This window comes from Sus scrofa, unplaced genomic scaffold (assembly GCF_000003025.6).
Source record: "Sus scrofa isolate TJ Tabasco breed Duroc unplaced genomic scaffold, Sscrofa11.1 Contig434, whole genome shotgun sequence".
In the NCBI taxonomy this organism is placed as follows: domain Eukaryota; kingdom Metazoa; phylum Chordata; class Mammalia; order Artiodactyla; family Suidae; genus Sus; species Sus scrofa.
The window spans coordinates 290,787-297,527 of NW_018085205.1; the positions used below are offsets into that span (position 1 = coordinate 290,787).

The 6,741-nt window shown below is 37.1% G+C and overlaps 1 pseudogene; it reads right to left on the reverse strand.

The window, feature by feature from the left end:
• Nucleotides 1-5,181: 5,181 nt before the first annotated feature.
• Nucleotides 5,182-5,968, reverse strand: LOC110258784 (annotated as a pseudogene).
• Between the last annotated feature and the right edge of the window lie 773 nt (nucleotides 5,969-6,741).

The following is a 6,741-nucleotide window of genomic DNA, read 5'->3' on the forward strand; positions in this document are numbered from 1 at the left end:
AGTCTGTTCAGAAGGACAACTGTAATCCCATTAATCTTTGGAGGGTATTCATGAATTAAAACATCAGAACCAGACACCCAAAATGCTGGTGGTTCATGGTGATGGAGTAGGCAGGGTAAGACAGATGGCCACGAATCCACTACAGGACATTTCCATCAAGAGAAAAGTGGTCCATATCTGCAGAGTGTAGGTAAATATATATCTAGTTGATGAATCTTTCATAGGTCATGCCTTTGCTTTCTTTGGCAAGGCAGTGGAGGAAAAAAAATCCTAAAATAACAGATTATAGAAGAATTACATGTATGTTTGGAGGTCAGAATGAGAGATGGTGGCTGATCACTATGCAGGTTTTCAAACATATGTAATTAGGTGCATGGAGAGGAAAATCCTAAATATAAAGCAGTTCTGGTTGTTCCAGGAATCCCAGAATAAGAAATAGGAAATTCAATTTCTGTGGATTAATTTGTATCCTGCAATTCTACCAAATTCATTAACGGGCTCTAACAGTTTTCTGGTAGTGTCTTTAGGATTGTCTATGTATAATATGATATCTGCAAGCAGTGATTGTTTTATTTTGCAAATTAGATTCATTTTATTTCATTTTGTTCTTGGATTGCCATTGCTAGGACTTCAAAACCTATGCTTCATAACAGTGGTGAGAGTGCACATCCTTGTCTTGTTCCCAGTATCAGTAGAAGTGCTTTCAGTTTTTCACATTTGATAATGATGTTAGCTGTTTGTCATATACGGCTTTTATTATGTTGAAGTAGGTCCCCTCTATGCCCAATCTGTGGAATCAGAAATGGGTGTGGAATTATTTCAAAAGATTTTTGGCATCTATTGAGAGGCTCACATGTGTTTAATTTTTCAGTTTGTTGATGTGGTGTATTGCATTGATTGATTTGTGGATACTGAAGAATCCTTGCATCCCTGTGATAAATCCCACTTGATCATGGTGGATGATCCCTTTAATATATATTTGGATTTGTTTTGCAAGTATGTCACTGAGGATATTTGCATCTATGTTCATCAGTGATATTGGTCAGCAATTTTCTTTTTTAGTAGTATCTTTGTCTGGTTTTGGCATCTGGGTGATGATGGCCTCATAGAATGTGCTTGAGTGTATTCCTTCCTCTGAAGTTTTTTGGAAGAGTTTCAGAAGAATATGTGATAACTCTTCTCTGAATGTTTGGTAGAGTTCACATGTGAAGCCATAAATTCTTGGAATTCTTTTTGTGGAAGTTTTTAAATCATATTTTAAATTTCAGTGCTTGTGATAAGTCTATTCATATTATCAATTTCTTCCTGGTTCAGTCTTGGTGGGTTGTATCTTTGTAAGGGTCTGGCCAAAGATACAACCCACCAAGATTGTATTGCTATAATCTTCCCTCTCAGAACTGCTTGATTGAATTTCTATATGCTAACAAAGAAAGAGAAGTTAGGGAAACAATCCCATTTACCATCACATCAAAAAGAATGAAATACCTAGGAATAAACCTACCTAAAGAGACAGAAAAACTGTACTCTAAAAATATAAGACCCTGATGAAAGCCATCAAAGATGACACAAAAAATGGAAGGCTATACCATGCTCTTGCATTGGAAGAATCAGTGTTGTCAAAGTGACTATACTACCCAAGGCAATGTACAGATTCTGTGTAGTCCTTGTCAAATTATCAATGGCATTTTTCACAGACTAGAACTAATTTTTTCAAAATTTATGTGGAAACACAGAACACCCTTAATAACCAAAACAATCCTGAGAAAGAAAAATGAAGCTGAAGGAATCAGGCTTCCTAACATCAGACTATAGTACAAAGCTACAGTCATCAAAACCGTTGAGTACTGGCACAAAAACAGAACTATAGATCAATGGAACAGGATACAAAGTCCCCAAAGAAATCCATGGACCTATGGTCAAATAACTTATGACAATGGAGGCAAGAATACACAGTGGAAAAACATCTCTTCAAGAAGTAGTGCTGGGAAAACCAGACAGCTACATGCAAAAGAATGAAATTGGAACACTCTCTTACCCCATAAATAAAAATAAATTTAAAATGGATTAAAGACGTGCCTCTTCTCATGTACCTTTTGGCCATCTTTATGCTTTCCTTGGGAACATGTCTACTGAGGGCCTTCCACCCACTTTTTTTTCACATTTTTATAATGAGTAGGTTAAATTCTTTATATTTTTGGATAACAACCTCTTGTCAGATATATAATTTGCAAATATCTTTTCCTATTAGTAGGTTGTCTTTTTGTTTTGTTGCTGGTTTCCTTCAATGTGCAAAGCTTTTTAGTTTGATGTAGTCCTGTTTGTCTATTTTTTGTTTTATTTCCACTGGCTGAAGAAATATATCAACCAAAATATTTCTAATACCAATGTATTTTGTTCTATGATTCTTTAAAGTTTCAGGCCCCATATTTAAGACTTTATGTTAAGTTTATTTTTGTTACATTGTATAATGATATGGCTCAGTTTCATTCTTTATATGCAGTTGGTCAGTTCAGAAAATATTACTTTTCCTGTTGTAATATGGTTGCTGCATGAAGTAGCTATAGCTATTTTTAATGCTTTTCCCCTAAATATTATACTATAATTGTTTAACAGTCTATTCTGATATAGGGTACAATTTTCTTTTTTAACTTGGTGAATTTATTATATTTATAGTTCTACTACCATCATCACAATGCAATTTTACAACACTTACATCCCAGGAGTTCCCGTCATAGTGCAGCAGAAACAAATCTGACTAGGAACCATAAGTTGAAGGTTCGATCCTTGGCCTTGCTCAGTGGGTTAAGTATCTGGCATTGCTGTGGGCTGTGGTGTATGTCGCAGATGTGGGTTGGATCTGTGATTACAGTGGCTGTGGCATAGGCCAGCAGCAATAGCTCTGATTGGACCCCTAGTCTGGGAATCTCCATATGCCACAGGTGCAGCCACCAAAAGACAATAAATAAATAAATAAATAAATAAATAAATAAATAAATAGATATTAGAAAAAACAACATTTACATCCCAATCCCCCATCCCATCCCATCCACAATCTGTCCCTTTGGTAACCATAAGTTTTTAAGTTTGTGAGTCAGTTTCTGTTCTGCAAATCAGTTCATTACAGCCTTTTTTTTTTTCAGATTCCACATATAAGTGATAGGATATGATGTGTGTATCTCACTGTCTGACTAACTTCACTTAGCATGATAATTTATAGGTCCATCCATGTTGCAACAAATGCCATTATTCTATTCCTTTTTTATGGAACAGTTTCCCTTTCTCACTCTCTGTGGGGGTTGGGCGTGTGCTGGTTCCTTACATAGGGTTAGGTTAGGGACAGATCTAGGGGTTGGGCCTTTTGGATGGCTTAGGTGGTCTTGCCACCCCTTTGGTGGTGCTGTATGCAGAGTTCATGCACAGTACCCTGCTTTACCTCTCAGCTCTTCAGAAGTGGCAGTGTGGTTTTTGGTCTTTTTATATCTTGTTCAGATTTAGCTGCAACTGTGCATACACTCAGTTATTCTTATTCTCTTATAGTTTCTTTGTATTTTGTTGCTGTAGGAGACATTTGTCCAGGTGTAAGCAGTGCAGTAAGGGTCCCAGGTCCCAAGCCCCAGCCAGTTTTGCCATGATAGTCCATGCTAGGGATGGCTTCTCTGCTGGGGGTGGGGAGGGGACTCCAAGATGGTGGGCAATATTACCACATCCAGGATGACCTGGGTTAAAGGCAATAATTACCCTGCTGCATGGCTCCCTATGGCTGTAGGTGCTACTGCATCCAGGAGGCCAGTCATGTGTGCCACTTCTATCAGTGCTACCATGTTTTCTGGTGCTATTGGCTCAACTTCCTCAGCAGTGGAACTGGGATCAGAAGCACTATTTCTACTGTTCCCCTGCTTCCACCTCCCTTTATGTGTCAAAATTCACCTACCTTCAGATGTATGACTGTATGAATCTCTGGTGTCCTTAGGTGTTGGGCAGAGAAGCTTTTCTTTAGTTAGGGATGTTTTACTAATAGTATATTGAAGAGGTAAGACAAAGGGAGTTTTTAATCCACCATGATGCTGACATTATGAATGATAAACTGCTTTTTTTTACATAAAATCTAAGTTAACCGACATATAAATTGAGTCAACTACCATATAGTAGTGAAGAAAGCAATACCATACAGCTGTATACAACATCAGAGATGAATTTTAGAATTACAACATAGAGATTTTCAGGTGCATGTACATTAATGAAGCACCCAACCCAACAAAGATGAGAACAACCCCTCTCAGTACAGTCTCACTTGATAGTAGAGCCATTATAGTAAATACTTGTTGTTAGGATGACTTCTAATGCAGCAATAGTTAACTATTGCAAAATAAAAGTCAATAGAACTGAGAGAAATTAAAACAATCTTCTCATTCTAGGCATTTATTCTCATATTTAAAGACAGCATTCCTAATTACTCTGTTTTTAAAGTTTTTTTTTTCCAATAATTGCATTAGAAAACGACTCCACTAGCTTCCATTCCAGATAAGAAGAAACTTGGAAGACCTGTTTGTTGCCTTAAACTGTAGCCCTGAACCACATGACTGGAGAGTCATCCAAGCTCTCCAGTGAGCCATCCTTGGATCATGATGACATAAAATTATATGTACATATAAACTTGACCCTTAACTAACACAAGGAATTGAGACATAAACACACTGCATAATTAAACATCCTTATAATAACTTTAGTCCCTTCTCTATATCCACTAATTAAACCAAATTAAATATAATACAATTTACTTTGGTTGTCATCTGTATGTTTTTCGTATGAGTAATGCAACTTGTGATTATTTTTTTCAGAAAGACAAGAGGTAATTATTTGATATGGATATATTTAATTTCAGAAGTAATCATTCTACATAAATATAGTATGCCTTATCAAAGAAAGGAAAATTTATAAACACTTCTAAACAAAAGTCAAGAAAGCTTTAAGGTAGGAAAAAGTACAAATGGCCTAATATATAAAACAAACAAGAAAAAAAAACCAACAAAAGAAATACTGAAATTGTATAGAAAAGTTAAATAGCAAAAAAAAAAATGAATATCTCAGGAAACAAGTAAAAGGAACAAATTTTATTCTACAATTATCAAAGAATCACAATTGCTTGTTCTGAGGTATAAGCCATGCAATAAGAGCAATAGATCACCCCCAGGGTAACTGGGCCTTTGAATCTGGCTTCAAATAGAATCTCCACAGAGCCCTCTTTATGTCCTTATTCCTCAGGCTATAGATGAAGGAGTTCATCAAGGGCATGACTACAGCGTACATCACCGAGGCAATTGCACTGGATTGTGACCTCTGGGTAGTAGAAGAGCTGAGGTACACAGCTAGAACAGTACAATAAAATAAGGAGACAACTGAGAGGTGAGACACACACTTAGAAAAGGCTTTGAACTTTCCCTGAGTTGATGAGATTCTACTTATGCAAGAGACTATTTTAGAGTAAGAATAAAGGATACCAGAAAAAGGACCACCACCCAGCAGGACAGTTGAAAAATACATCACCATGTTATTGATAAATGTGTCAGAACTGGAAAGCTGTACCACCTGATTGAGTTCACAGAAAAAGTGGGGGATTTCCAAATCTGGGCAGAAGGACAGTCACAACACCATTAAGGTATGTGACAAGGAATACACAGCACACAGTGTCCAGGATATCAGAACCAGCAATCCACAGAGTTTGGGATTCATGATAACTGAGTAGCACAGGGGGTGGCAAATGGCCACAAACCTGTCATAGGCCATCACACTCAGGAGAATGTCATCTAAGCCTGCAAACAGTATGTAAAAAATACATCTGGGTGATGCAGCCATCAAAGTTTATGACTTTGCTCTTGTTCTGAATATTCCACAGCATCTTTGGGATGGTGGTGGAGGTGAAACAGATGTCTGTAAAGGACAAGTTGGAGAGGAAAAAATACATGGGTGTGTGGAGGTGGGAGTCTGAGCTGACAGCCAGGATGATGAGCAGGTTCCCAAACACAGTGATCAGGTACATGGAGAGGAAAATCCCAAATATGAGGGGCTGCAGTTCTGGTTCCTCTGAAAGTCCCAGGAGAAAAAATTTTTCAACTTCTGTTTTGTTCCCTTGTTTCATAGGATGGAGGTGAATACTAGGAGAAAAGAATATGACATGACTAATTTTTGCACAAATGGGCATAGTGCATATAGCCTAAGTGGGGCAATTTCCCTATTGCAATAAAGAATTTGATTTTAATATTTTGGATATAGATAAGTTCTCCTTGACTTAATCCCTATTTCATCTCTGACTAGGAATTTTTGTCCAATTTTTAGCATATGCCAGAATTATCGATGTGTTTATCATTTTAATAAGAAATTCTTCTATGCTTTTGAGAAATACATATTGCATACAGACTATGTTCCAAGCCCATATTGATAATAAATATAGAGTACTGAAAAAAAATCCCACAATCCAAGGATAATGAAAAAGGATATGCAAATAAAAATATTGTGAAACATGTCAGAAGGTGACAGATGCCATGGAGAATACAAATTCAGGTGTAAAGGAGAGAGCGGTAGGAGATGTTATTTGTACCGAATGTTCAGGTAAGGCCAACAAACAAGGTGATATTTGAACAGACTTCAAGGAATAGAGAGAAAGAGCTAGTATGCTATAAGGAGAAGTGTGTGCCTGGCAGTGGGAATGGTCACTTCAGAGGACATAAAGAAGATTCTTGTTTC